The sequence below is a fragment of the Peromyscus leucopus genome, chromosome 5, assembly GCF_004664715.2.
Source record: "Peromyscus leucopus breed LL Stock chromosome 5, UCI_PerLeu_2.1, whole genome shotgun sequence".
NCBI classification, from domain to species: domain Eukaryota; kingdom Metazoa; phylum Chordata; class Mammalia; order Rodentia; family Cricetidae; genus Peromyscus; species Peromyscus leucopus.
In genome coordinates, this window is record NC_051067.1 from 120,314,470 (window position 1) to 120,329,931 (window position 15,462).

Below are 15,462 nucleotides of genomic sequence, written 5' to 3' on the forward strand. Positions count from 1 at the left end.
CAACCAATGAGAAGGCAGAACAGAAAGACTATCTAAAGACAAACACACAGGAAGTAGGTCTCTTCAGAGAGCTAGGACCACTGCAGGAGGAAGGGTAAGGTTTTAGCTCTGAGCTCTGACCTCTTGGCTTTCTCTTTTACATTGGTTCTGTGTTTCTTATTTAATAAGACGTTTGGTTACATCTACAGTTCTACCCTAGGTCTCTGGGTTATTCAGTCCCCAGTTCCTGGCCATCCATGCAGTGTCTGGTGTTTGGTATGGGCTCCCTCTCATGGAGTAGGCTTCAAGTTAAACCAGACAGTGATTGGCCACTCTCACAAGTTCTGCACCACCATTGCCCCAACACATCTTGTAGACTGGACAGACTGTTGATTAATGTTTTAATGGGTAGGTTGGTGTCCACATTTCTCTTTCTGTAGTCTGTAGAGTATCTTACCATACCAAAGAGACTAGAATGTAGGGGTGAAGGCTCCATGCAGGCACTAATTGGACCATTCCACATTCAATGAGTTGTGCAAATGTTCTCTTCAGCAATGGGGCCCCACTGTCAGTTTGTGGAGAGTAACCCTCTCTCCTAGCATCAGCTTGGATCACTGGGGATCTCCATGTGATTCTCACCTGGCCAACAACTCAACCAAATTCAACCCAGTCCCACCACTGGAAACCTTGCCTGGCTACAAGAGATAGCCAGCTGAGACTCTGTATCCCCCATTACTAGGATCATCCACACAGATTCCAGGAAGTTTCTATTGTACTAGGTTTCCCCACCACCTCTCAAATGTCCCCCAATTCTAGCTGTCTCTCTCCAAATTCTCATTCCACCCCATCTTCCAACCATATCCCTCCTGCCTTCATCTCCATGAGCCTCCAGTCCACCCAAAACATCTATTCTGTTTCCCCATCTCAAGGAGATAGATCCATTCACCCTCCTCCCCTAGATCCCTCCTCTTTACCTAACCTCTCTGGATCTACAGATTGTAGCTTGGTTATCATTTACTTAATGGCCAATAGCCACTTACAAGTGAATACATACCATATTTGTCTTTCTAAGTCTAGGTTACCTTACCCAGGATGATTTTTTTCTAGTTCCATCATTTGCCTGCAAATTTCATGATGTCATTTTTTTAACAGCTGAATAATAAATACTCCATTGTGTAAGCACCACATTTTCTTTACCCATTTTTCAGTTGAGGGGTGTCAAAGTTGTTTTTAGATTCTAACTATTATGAATAAAGCTGCAATGAACATAGTTGAGCAAGTGTCCTTGTGGTAGGATGGAGCATCATTTGGGTATATGCCTGAGTGGTGTAGCTGTGTCTTAAGGTAAATTGATTCTCAATTTTCTAAGGAACCACCATATTGATTTCCACAGTGGCTGTACCAGTTTGCACTCCCACCAGCAATGTAGAAGTGTTCCCCTTGCTCCACATCTTCACCAACATGAGCTGTAACTTGTGTTATTGATCTTAGCCATTCTGACAGGTGTGAAATAGACTCCCAAAAGTAGTTTTGATTTGCATTTTCCTGATAGCTAAGGATGTTGGACATTTGTTTCTCAATTATTTGAAATTCCTTTATTGAAAATTCTGTTTTATATACTCCATTTTATAATTGGATCATTTGGGTTTTTGATATATAGTTTCTTGAGTTCTTTATATATTTTGGATATTAGTTCTCTATGGGATGTGGAGTTGGTAAAAAATCTTTCCTCATTCTGTAGGCTGCTGTTTTGTCCTATCGACACTTTCCTTTGCTTTACAGAAGTTTTTCAGTTTCAAGTGGTCCCATTTATTAACTTGTGGATTTTAGTACCTGTACTATTGGTGTTCCATTCAGAAAGTCATCTACTGTACCAACAAGTGTTATGCCCAGATTGTGACCCCAAAGAGACCACTGAAGACCTTGGATGTCCAGAATGCAACAACAAGGTTTATTCTGTAGATACAAGTCTAGTCAGGGAACTCATTCCTACACCCAATACAGTGAGGCAGGAAGGAGTTGCTCTTTCTTTGTGTAGCTAGCTTTTTAAAGGCAAAAACCACAAGCCATTCAGGGGGGTTGGGGGTTTTGCATGGGTGCAACTTGGATTAGTTTATTTTTATCTGTGTTCTCTTTTAATTGGGTGAGGGTATGTAACCTTTGAATTTACTGGTTGGGGGTTACAATTATCACTTTGGGGGCAATCCAGCACAAGTCCCAGGCTTTGTCCATGAGCCACCATGGGGGCTGGCTGGCCAAGCACGTACTGACTGTGGGGGCTGGCTCAATGGTCTAGGCTCTGTCCTTGACTCATTCACATAACTCTAAGTTGGTGAGGGGTCCCAGACAGTAAACATCTGGCTGAACTTTGAGCAGAGTACATGCAGAAAGGGAGCTACTGCAAGGACTATGTCTTTTGTTCATGGCCCTCCCAGAAACTGCTTGCTCAAGTCTCAGGAAACTGAAATTGAGGCCTGATCTTGGAGAGAAGACTGAACAGCCTGTTATGGCATCTGCTTGGTCGTTTCACAAGTTCAAGACTATTTCCTACATTCTCTTCAGTCAGCTTCAGTGTATCTAGTTTTATGTTGAGGTCTTTGATCCACTGCTGTGAGATGTTTTGTATGTTAAATGTGTTACTCTGATTGGTTAATAAATAAAATACTGATTGACCAGTAGCCAGATAGGAAATGTAAATGAGACAAAAAAAAAAAAAGTTCTTAAAACAGGAAGGCTGAGTCAGGAGATGCTGGCAGCCGCCACAATGAAACACAAATGTTGAGATACCAGTAAGCCACAAGCCACATGGCAAATTATAGATTAATAAAAATGGCTTAATTTAAGATATAAAAATAGTTAACAAAAAGCCTAAACAACTAGGCCAAACAATTTAAATAATATAAGCATCTGTATGTTTATTTTATAAGTGAGCTGCAAGACTGCCAGGGCTTGGTGAGAGCTGGAGAGAAACACTCCAGTTACTATCCACTTGGACTTGAGTTTTGTGCAGGGCAATAAATATGGATCAATTTGCATTCTTCGACATGCCGACCTCCAGTTATGCCAGCACCATTTGTTAAAGATGCTTTCTTTTCTCCAGTGTGTGTGTATTTCTAGCTTCTTTATAAAAAAAAAATCAGGTGTTTATAGGTGTGTGGATTTATGTCTGGGTCTTCAATTCAATTCCATCAATCAACATTTCTGTTTTTATGCCAATACCATGTGGGGTTTATTACTATAGCTCTGTAGTACAACTTGAAATCAGGGATGGTGATTCCTCCAGCAGTTCTTTTATTGTTAAGGATTGTTTTAGCTATGCTGGGTTATTCATCTTTCCATATGAAGTTGAGAATTGTCCTTTTAAGTTCTGTAAAGAATTGTGTTGGTGTGGATCAATGGAATAAAATAAAAAACCCTGTGACCCTAAAATACAAATCTATATACCTATGAACACCTGATTTTTGACAAAGAAGCCAAAATTACACAATGGCAAAAACAAACTATCTTCAACAAATAGTGCTGGCACAAGTGGATGTCAATATATAGAAGAATGCAAGTAGATCCATATCTATCATTCTGCACAAAACTCAAGTGGATCAAAGACCTCAACATAAATCCAGTTACACTGAACCTGAAAGAAGAGAAAGTGGGAACTAGCCTTGAACACACTGGCACAGGAGACTACTTTCTGAATACTGCAGACACTGAGCCTGACAATTAACAAATGGGACCCCTTGAAAATGAAGAGCTTCTGTAAAGCTAAGGACACTATCAATAAGACAAAATGGCACCCTATAGAATGGGCAAAGATCTTCACCAACCCCACATCTGACAGAGGGCTTATCTCCAAAATATATAGAGAATTAAAAAAAAAACCTGAAAACTAAAAACTAACTAACAAACAAAAACCCCTAGGCATCAAAATACCAAATAATCCAATTAAAAATGTGGTACAGATCTAAGTAGAGATTTCTCAACAGAAGAATCTCAAATGACCAAAATACACTTAAGGAATTGTTCAACCTCTTTAGTCATCAGGGAAATGCAAATCAAAATGACTCTGAGATACCATCTTATACCTGTCAGAATGGCTAAGATAAAAAACTGATGACAGCCTATGTTGGAGAGGATGTGGAGTAAGGAGAATATTCCTCCACTATTTGGTGGGAACGCAAACTGGTACAGCCACTTTGGAAGCCAACATGTCAGTTTCTCAGAAAAATAGGAATCAATCTACCTCAAGATCTAGCTATACCAATCTTGGGCATATACCCAAAGGATGCTCAATCATACCACAAGGAATCTTGCTTAACTATGTTCATAGCAGCATTATTCATAATATTCAGAACCTGGAAACAACCTAGATGCTCCTCAACAGAAGAATGGATAAGGAAAATGTGGTATATTTACACAATGGAATATTATTCAGCTATGAAAAAACAACAACCTCATGAAATTTGCAGGCAAATGGATGGAACTAGAAAAAATAATTCTGAATGAGGTAACCCAGACCCAGAAAGACAAACATGGTATTTACTCACTCATAAGTGGATATTAGGAGTAAAGTACAGGATAACCAACTTACAATCCCCAGCTCCAGAAAGACTAGATAATAAAGAGGTCCCAAAGAGGAATGCATGGTTTTCCCTGGGAAAGGGAAACAAAGGAGATCTCCTGGGTAAATTGGGGTCAGGGTGGGGGTTTGGGGGCTGGGAACTTGAGGGAGCAGGTTGAGCAGGTTGGGTGCAGAGGTGGTTTGTGGGTGGGATGGAGGCCTAGGGAGAAATCTGGTGCTAGGGAAACGCTCAGAAATCTACAAGGATGACCCCAGCTAAGACTCCTAGCAATAGTGGAGAAGATGCCTGAACTGACCATCTACTGTAATCAGACTGGTGACTACCTCAATTGTCATCACAGAGCCTTTATCCAGTAACTGGTGGAAGCAGATGCAGAGATCCATAGCCAAGCACTGGGTCGAGCTCCGGGAGTTCTCCTGAGGAAAGCGGGGAGGGATTGTACAAACCAGGGGAGTCAAGGTCATGACAAAGGAACTCACAGAGACAGCTGTCATGAGCTCGTGGGAGCACATGGACTCTGGACCAACAGTTAGGGAGCCTGCATGGGACCAACCTAGGCCCTCTGCATTTGTGTGACAGTTGTGTAGCTTGATCTATTTGTAAGGCTCCTAGCAGTGAGATCAGGACCTGTCGCTGGTGCTTAGCTGGCTTTTGGGAACCTTTTCCCCATGCTGATTGCCTCTTATACAGGGAAAGGAGCTCAGTCCTACCTCAACTGGATGTGCCATGCTATGTTCAAGCCCATGGGAGGTCTGCCCCTTTCTGAATGAAGACAGAGGAGGAGTGGGTGGATGGGGAAGTGGGTAGATGGGAGTCAGGGGAGGGAACAGAAGGAGAGGAGGGAGAGGAAACTGTGGTCAGTTTGTAAAAATAAAGGGAAAAATGTTAATAAAAATGCTACTCTAAAAAATTGTGTTGGAATTTTTATGGGAATTGCAATGAGTCTGTAGATTGGTTTTGGTAAGATGACCATTGTTACTGTTAATCCTACTAATCTATGAGCATGGGAGATGTTTCCATCTTCTGATATCTTCTTCAATTACTTTCTTCAAAGTCTTGAAGGTTTTATCATATAAGTCTTCCACTTGCTTGGTTAGAATTACCCCAAAATATTTTAAGTTATTATGAGGCTATCATGAAAGGTGTTGCTTCCTCAATTTCTTTCTCAGTCTGTTTTTTGTTTGTATATAGGAGGGCTACTTTTTTTTTTTTTTTTAGTTAATCTTGTTTCCAGGCACTTTGCTGAAAGTGTTTATCATTTATAAGAGTTCCTTGGTGGAATTTTTAGGGTCACTTCTGTATACTCTCATGTCATCTGCAAATAACAATATTTTAATTTCTTCCTTTCTAATTTGTATCCCTTTGATCCCCTTTAGTTGTCTTATTCCTCAAGCTAAAACTTCAAGTACTATATTAAACAGATATAGAGAACGTAGACAACTTTGCTTGTTCCTGATTTTACTGGAATTTCTTTGAGTTTCTCTCCATTTAATTTGATGTTGGCTAAAGGCTTGTTGTAAATTGACTTTATTATGTTTAAGTATTTCCCTTGCATCCCTAATCTCTCCAGGACCTTTATCATGAAGGGGTGTTGGATTTTGTCAAATGCCTTTTTTGTATTTAATGAGATAATCATGTGTTTTTTCTCTCTCAGTTTGTTTATATGGTGAATCACATTTACTGATTTTCATATATTGAATCATTCATGCATCTCTGGGTTGAAGCCTGCTTGATCATGGTGGATGATCTTTTTGATGTGTTCTTGGATTCAGTTTGTAAGTATTTTATTAAGTATTTTTGCATATATGTTCATAAGGGAAATGTATAGTTCTCTTTCTTTGTTGAGTTTTTATATGGTTTGGGTATCAGGGTAACTATGACCTTAAAATGAATTGGGCAATGTTCCTTTGGTTCCTATTTTGTGGAACAATTTGAGGTGTATTAATGGTAATTTTTCTTTGAAAGTCTGGTAGAATTCTGCCACTAAAACATTCTGACCCTGGGCTGTTTTTGGTTGAGAGACTTTTAATGACTACTTCTATTACACAAGGAGTTATAGGTCTATTTAAATTGCTTATTTTATCAGATCTTGATTTAACTTTGGTAAGTGGAGCTTGCCAAGAAAATTATCCATTTTTTTTTGTTTAAGATTTACTAATTTGGTGGAGTGCAAGTTTTTAAAGTATGTCCCTATGATTCTCTGGACTTCTGGGGTGTCTGTTATATGACCCTTTTCATTTCTGGTGTTGTTAATTGGGTATTTTTTCTATGTCTTTTAACTAGTTTGGATAAGGGTTTGTCTATCTTGTTTTTCTCAAAGAAGCAATTCTTTGTTTCATTGATTCTTTGTTTTGTTTTCTTTCTTTCTATTTTATTGATTTCAGCCCTCAGTTTGATTATTTCTTGCCATCTACTCCTCTTGGGTGTGCTTCCTTCTTTGTATTCTAGAGCTTTCAGGTGTGCTATTAAGTTGCTAGTTGGAGATTGCTCTATTTTTTTTTTTATTTATGTAGGCACTTAATGCTATGAACTTTTCTCTTAGCACCGCTTTCATTGTGTCCCATACATTTGGGTATGTGGTGTTTTCATTTCCATTGAATTCTACAAAGTCTTTCATTTATGTCTTTATTTCTGTCTTGACCAATTTTCATTCAGTAGATAGTTGTTCAGTTTCTCTGAGTTTGTAACTTTTTGCTGTTTCTGTTGTTGTTGATGATGTTTAGCTTTAATCTGATAGGATCCAGAAAGTTATTTCAATTTTCTTGTATCTGTTGAGACTTGCTTTGTGTCTGAGTATGTAGTCAGTTTTGGAGAAAGTTCCATGATGTGTTGATAAAAACATATATTCTTTTGTGTTTCAGAGAAATGTTCTGTAAACATCTCTTAGGTTCATTTGGTTTATAATGTCTTTCAGCTCCAGTATTCCTCTGTTTCATTTTTTGTCTGGATGACCTGTCCACCGGTGAGAGTTGGGTATTGACATCTCCCACTATCAGTGTGTGAGGGTCAATATATGATTTAAGCTGTAGTAGTGTTTCTTTTAAAAAAGTGGGAGCTCTTGTGTTTGAGGCACAGATGTCAAGAATTGAAATGCAATGTTGATGGATTTTTTTTCCTTTGATTAGTATGTAATGTCCTTTCTGATCTCTTTTATTGGTGTTGGTTTGAAGTCTATTTTGTTAGATATTAAAGTGGCTACACAAGCTTGATTCTTAGGTCTGTGGTAGTATTCTAATTGTACTGAAATGTGATTTTGATTGTATGTTAATAAATAAAGTTGCCCGGGGGTCAGAGCTATTAGAGCCATAGAAAGAGCATGGCGGTGGTGGCACACGCCTTTAATCCCATAGATCTCTGTGTGTTCAGGGATACAGCCAGCATTGGAGACATACGCCTTTAAGACCTAGAGGGCTGTACATACAGACAGTGATGAGGCAGTCACGTGTTTGGGTTTACAACCAATGAGTAGGCAGAATGACTTTGAACCGACTGACACACAAGGAAATAGCTCTCTTTTCTGGAAGCTGGGACACCGCAGGAAGAAGGGTGAGATTTTAGCTCTGAGCTCTGACCTCTCTGCTTTCTCTTTTACATTGGTTCTGTGTTTCTTATTTAATAAGACGGTTGGATACATCAACATAGGTCCATTTGCTTAGAGCATCTTTTCCAACCTTCACACTGATGTTGGATGATGTTGAGGTGTGTTTCTTGGATGCGGGAGAAGGATGGATCCTGTTTTTGCATCCATTCTATTAGTCTGTGTCTTTTTATTGGGCAATTGAGACCATTCATGTTAAGAGATATCAATGGCCAATGACTATTTATTCCTCTTTATTTTGTTGTTGCTGTTGGTGGTGGTGGCAACAACGACTGTGTATATGCATTTTCCTTCTTTTGGTTTTTGCTAGTGTGAGATTATTTCCTGAGTTTCCTTCTAGCATTGCCTGTAGAATGGATTTGTAGATAGATATTGTTAAATTTAACTTCATCATGGAATGTCTTGTTTTTTCCATCTAGGGCAGTTGAAAGTTTAGCTGGGTATAGTAATCTGGGCTGGCATCTACTGTCTTTGAGAGTCTGCAGCACATCTGTCCAGGCCCTTCTTGCTTTTAGAGTCTATTGAGAAGTCAGATATAATTCTAATAGGTCTGCCTTTATATGCTTTTTGGCTTTTTTCTCTTGCAGATTTTAATATTCATATTCTTTCTTTGTTCTATGTGTTTAGTGTTTTGATTATTATGTGGTGAGGGGACTTTCTTTTCTGATCCAGTCTATTTGGTATTCTGTGAGCTTCTTGTGCCTTTATAGGAATCTCCTTCTTTAGGTTAGGAAAACTTTCTTCTGTAATTTTGTTAAAAAAAAAAATATGTATTTTGAGACAGGGGTTTCACTGTGTTGTGTAGCTCTGACTGTTCTGGGTCTCACTCTGTAGACCAGGCTGGCCTAAAACTCACAGAGATCTACCTGCCTCTGCCTCCCAAGCACTGGGATTAAAGGTTTGCACCAGCATGGACTGGCTTATTGAAAGTATTTTCTGGGCCTTTGAACTGGGATTCTTTCCCTTCCTCTATTCCTTTTCAAGTTTTTATCTTTATACTTTTTTTGCATTAAAAAGAAAAGCATTCCAGGACAGCCAGGACTGTCACACAGAGAAATCCTGTCTTAAAAGAAAACAAAAACAAACAGAGCATAATAATTACCACCAATTACAAAGGACTACAGCAGGACCAGAATAGTGAATAAATCACTTCAGCCTGGGAAGTAGACACTCTCAATAATATCAGTTATAACACAACCCCATTCAAGTATTTTACATTTTTTGTCCTGTTGAACGTGATATCTTAGCACATGGTAAAGATAATATACGAGTGTAATGTAGAACCTTCTGGAAAGCCCATGACCAATTTTCCTTTCCTGTGAGAATTAGGCTGAGCGTTCTCTTCTGCCTCTGCCATCACCTTGGCTGGAGAAGAGGCTGGGGCTGGGGAGAATCCAAGGGCCCTTTAACAAAAGAGGTACCCTAGGGCTCCCATCCAGGGGACCAGGCACCCCAGGCCTCTGGTACTCCCCACCATTAGCCTTGTCTTCATGCCCTTTCCACTGCTTCCTGTCCTTCCAAGTGGCTTGCTTTCTTTTGTAAATGTCATCAAAAAGGAGGGGGGAAGAGCTACAGATGAAAACATTTAACAACTTGGCATGGGGCTGCTGAACCTGGAGTCCAGGCTGGAGCAGGGCCAGGCAGCCTTCTCTTTGAGTAGCGCATTTTCTCTGCGGGTCAGAGGGCAAAACACCATCTGCCCCTTGGTGGACCCAGGTGAATGACCAATCATGAACAAGAAGAGGATGCCAGGTTGTCTCTGTCTCAGGTCTTGGATTCTGTGGGAAGATGGTGATGGGGAAGTGACCTGCTTTGGTGGCCCCTGCCACTCCTGGCATACTTGTCACAGATACATCGGTCCTACATTCAAGTGTCTTCACAAGGTGAAGATGTAAACCACTCTGCAAGGTCAACTCCTACCATGTCACAACAAATACAAACAACACACACACACACACACACACATACTCACATTCCCTCCCCTCCTCAACCTGTGTTGAGATGATAGCTTTGCCTTCCCACCCCAAAGGGGCTTCCCCCCTCAGGGGGCCTTGGAGGACCAGGGAGAGGATGGCATCCCTAGCCTGGATGGTCTAGATGGGAACCACCGTCTCCCACACTGCGCTTTAAGCCCTGAGGTTCTGTGGTGCTGGATACAATATAGGGCTGAGTGAGGACAGGAGAGGAGAAAGGGAATCCAGTGTTTGGTGAAAGTGTGCACCATGGGGTGGGTACCAGACTTCAGGGAAGGCCTCAGATCCCATCAGCAGACCCTGTTCCTACATCATTTGAGACAATTGGGTCACAGGGGCTGACATGAGATTTCCACAAAGCTCTGGGAGGGCAGAGTGGGGCAGAGCATGATAAAAGCAAAAAGGTACCCAGAGACAGAGGGCAAGCTCTTGCCAGCCCGGGATGCTGTCTCCTAGTCCCAGTCTTTGGGACAACAGAGGAACTCACTGATGAAGAGGGCCACACAGTTTCAGTACCTGAGCAAAAAGACCACATGCCCCTTGTGATGACTGGGTCCCAGTGTGAGGGTGAGCATGAAGTCTCCCCAACCTGTGTTCTTAGCCCTTCATCACCCTCCCCAGCTCCAGCCGCTCCACTGGCTTGTGAAGGACAGCTGGGGTAGTCTGTGGCTTAAGAAGAGAATTCTTGGCCCAGAGACCTAGGATAGAACCAAATGTGACTGGAGAAAAAAAGTCAATGTAATGATGCCTAATGACATTCTGCTATACTCATAGATTGGTGACTGCTCCAGTTGTCATCACAGAGCTTTATCCAGTAACTGATGGAAACAGATGCATAGATCCACAGTCAAGCACTGGGCCAAGTTCGGGGAATCCTGTTGAAGAATGGGAGAAAAGATCGTACAGGCCAGGAGGGTCAAGGTCATCACAAGGGAACCATAGAAACAACTAACCTGGGCTCATAGGAGCTCATATGGTCTGGACCGACAGCCAAGGGCCTGACCTAGGCCCTCTCTATATGTGACAGTTGTGTAGCTTGGTTTACATGAGGAACCCCTAGCAGTAGGACCGGGGCTGTCCCTCATGCTTTGACTGGCTTTTGGGAACCTGTTCATCATATTGGGTTGCCTTACCCAGACTTAATACAACGGGAGGAGCTTCGTCCTACCAAAACTTGATGTGCCATGCTTTGTTGACACCCACGAGAGGCCTGCCCCCTTTCTGAACAGAAACAGAGGAGGAGTGGACTGGGGTGGGGGCAGGGTGGGGGTGGGGGAAGGGAATGGGAGGAGAGGAGGGAGGGGAAACTGTGGTCAGTATGTAAAATAAATGAATTAATTTAATTAATAAAAAAAGATAAAAAGAGAATTCCCTCTCTGTACATCATCCCAGCAGCCCCTCCCCTGCCCTCCCTTCCTGTCCCCTCCCCTCCCTCCCCTCCCTCCTCTCCCCTCTCCTCATCCTCTGCCTCCCCTTCTCTTCTATGATCTCTCATGTTGGCAGGTAGTAGAGTGGAGCCACAGGTCCTAGTTCCTTTTTCTGACTACCCGGTTCTATTGGGAGAGTGTCTTCATAGCCCTACGCTCTCAGGCCACCTCCCCTGGAGAGAAGGCTGAGGTGTGGAATACAAGACTGAAGCTGTATCTAAGCAGGCTGCAGAGAGGGGAGGGAGGGGAGGGTTTGGGGGAGCCTCAGGAGGCTCTTAGGGGGATGTAGACACAGAACTGAGAGCCCCCTCCAGGCTTTCCTCACCGAGGGCAGAGCACTGCTCTTCCCCACACTCTGACACTCATTGGGTTTTGTTGCTGTTCAGTGTTTTGAATCCCGGTTGGCACTGCTCCAAACAGGTCACATTGATGGCACATAAACAGAGCAGCATGGAGTGGACCAAATGTGTCTTCTGCAAATTCCAGTGTTGAAATCCAAACCTTCAAAGTAAAGGTGTGTGTGTGTGTGTGTGTGTGTGTGTGTGTCTGTGTGTGTCTGTGTGTGTCTGTGTGTGTCTGTGTGTGTGGGTCTTTGGAAGGTGAGGTGGGGGTGGGCAGAATCATGGTGCTCTGAAGAAAAGAGCTCCTATCACTCTCTGCCACATTCAGGGACAGACAGGAACCTGCAGATCAGGAAGCAGGGCCTGGCAACTTGATTTTGGATTTCCCAGCATCCAGAACTGTGCGAAATAAACTGTTGTTTAAGCCAATCAATCTACAGTGATTTTTCATAGCAGTTAAAAATGACTAATACATATAGACTTCAGTCCTAATCCTAGGTCTGTGGTTTGGAAGCTGGGGGGCGGGGGCTTAAGTAAGTTCTTGGGGTACTTTTTTTTAAAAAAAAAAAAAAACTATAAACATGGGACAACAGTAAAGGACAATCTCATAGATTCCTCCTGAGGATTAAGAGCAAAGAGTTTAGCCAGCACCTGGCATGCAGTAGGGGCTCAATGAATGTGAGAGTGACGCCAACTGTTTTCTTCTGTCCTGTATGTGACTGAGGAGGAGAGTCATGTCTAGACTGAGGTGGGAGAGTGGGAAGACCATATGGCTGTGTTTTCAGTCAGAACTTCAGGACTCCCTGACCACAAACAGCGCTGTGGCTGTGATTGGCCTGGGCTTCTCTGTTGCCACTGATTGGCCACAGAAGGCTAACATTCCTCTGCTGCTGCTCATTGGCTAAATGTGCAATTTGTAGTAAAACCACAACGAAGCTCATACCTCCAACCCCTGTCTTGTGGCTGGAGACTTTGTCGTAAAAACACAATAAAGCTTGTACCTCGAACCCCTGACCTAAGTCCCTATTGCCTCATTTTTTTTTATTTTTATTTTTATGGACAAACAAGAAAGTTGACTCCTCTCCTGATTAAATCTTGTCTGTCTTTTGTTTGTTTTGAGGCTGGTCTTGAATTCACAGTGATTTTCCTGTCTCAGCCTCATAAGTTTTTGCTTTTTTTTTTTTTGTTGTTCATTTTTTTGAGACAGGGTTTCTCTGTGTAGTCTTGGCTGTCCTGGATCTCACTCTGTAGACCAGGCTGGCCTTGAGACCCACCTGCCTCTGCCTCCCGAGTGCTGGGATTAAAGGCGTGTGCTACCACCGCCCAGCAAGTTTTTGCTTTTAAGGCAACAATTACTTCTGACTTCTTATGTATTAGAATCTCTCTGTTTCTCTCCTTCCTTCCTTCCTTCCTTCCTTCCTTCCTTCCTTCCTTCCTTCCTTCCTTCCTTCCTTCCTTCCCTCCTCCCTCCCTCCCTCCCTCCCTCCCTCCCTCTCTCTCTCCCTCCCTCTCTCTCTGTTTGTTTTGCAGTTCTAAGGACTAGGATCAGGGGCTTCTTTGTGCTAGGTGAGCATTCCAACGTGGGGCAACATCCTCATCCATGTGCTGGGAATTCGGCCGAGGGATTCAGTCGAATTTAGCAATTCTATCCTTACGGCAGTCACATGGAGCAACTGTCATCATCAGCTCCACGATGAGATAAGACATAGGGTGTAGAAAGCTGATTTACCCAAAGTCATATGCGCACAGTGGAGCAGAGTTGAGCTTTGCGCAATTCAGTCAGTGTCAGATTTGTAAGGAATTTATAGCGTGGGGCTTAATTTCCCTGTGGAGTCAGCCTCCTGGGTTTGTCATAGTTCTGACGTGGATGAGTGATGAGGTCCAGAGGATGTTATCTGTTTTTTTGTAGTGCTTAGCACTTGTCTGTGAAGTGTGTGTGTGTGTGTGTGTGTGTGTGTGTGTGTGTGTGCGCGCGCGCATGTGTCAGATCTCATGGTGTTTATCTTGTGGCACATTTAATTAGACATAACTGAATTAAATGCTGTTTAGGTACTTAAAAACTTACCCAATACATAGACACATAAAAGATGCTGGTTGTTCTCATTCCTTATAGCTAATTATGGGGCACTATAATGATGGGAGGGATGTAAAAAGCTGCTGACTTGTGGAGAAGGTTCTGGACTTCTCTGGGCTGTGCCCAGGGGTAGTACACCAGTTCCTTATAAGATGTTGGTGGGGTATCACACAGTCATTGAGCTTTCTCTGACTCTGAGAGGCAACATGCTCACTCTTTCTCATCACTGGAAAAGCAAGTGGTCCAAGCAGATCACTGATAACACCGTATGCATCTCCACCTACAGGGATGACTGCTTAACAGATGGCTGCCTGGGATGAGCTGCAGCTTGCAAGCCGGCACAGGGCCCATCCTCAGGCCCTCCTTTTCTCTGGACTAAAGGCCTGAAAGGGGAAAGCCATGGCTTCTATGCCTCTCCCTCTTCCTTCAACAGCGTCAGGGGCTGGTTTTCAGAAAATGCTAAAACCTTCTACAAATACACAGTGTGCGCACATCGGCACGTTATTGAACTCATTAATGAAAGAGCCAGGGGAATGGCAGAGCGGACTCAGAGAGGACAGGAGCAGTTGACATGCAAGACATAATGCTCTCCAATAAAAAGAGTGCTGAAGCTGGGCTGCTAAGGTACACACAAAGCTACAGAATTAGTCATGGTCACAGGGAGCATCACTTAAGATCTTTAGAGCTGTATTCTCTGTTTCTACTAGAAACCTCTTGTACCCACTGGGCAAAAACCAATTGTGCTCTCGTTGGTTTCTTCAAATAAAATAATGCCTCACAGATTTGGCCATTTGTAAGTTACAAAGGGAGCAAAGTCATGGTCCTTTCACGGGCTTTTAGACATTGTCAGAGCATAGTAAAATACCACAATTTTTTTTTTTTTTTTGGCCTTTGTTCCAAGTTCTGGAAGATTGTTTTTGTAATGACAATCAAGGCTGGACTCACCAAGCAAGCAGGAGACTCCTCCACCAAGCCAAGATACGGTCCAAACTCTTTCTCACCGCCCAACTCCACATAGCTTCTTCAGGTTGATGAGGACCCAGGGAGGAAGCATAACCGATCTGCCCGCCAGCCCTTGGTGACACAGTAGTGCACTAGTTAAGAGCTCCAGGCAGCTTCTCCCATGACTGGCTCATGACACAGTTTCAGTGACGCATTCAAGGCTCCCTCCAGCTGAGCCATGAGGAAACTCTCAGTGAAGGAAGGGAGAGGTCAAAGGACGTGGCCACCTTTCTATCATGGGTGGATACCACTTGCTCTCCTAAGTCTGGATGTCTGAGGACAAGCTCCATGGGCTCAGAGCTCTTTACCTCACAGTGATGGGTTGTTAAGCACAGTGGGTATAGACAGTTCCATGTTAAGAAGGTGAGGAACTGGGAAGGGGATGGGGAAGCATCCTTAGCTACATCAGCTGTTAGTGATCTATAGAGGCCGTGTGGTCTGTCACACAGTCAGTAGAGAATTATAACCCAGAGAAACAGGGAAACGAGAAG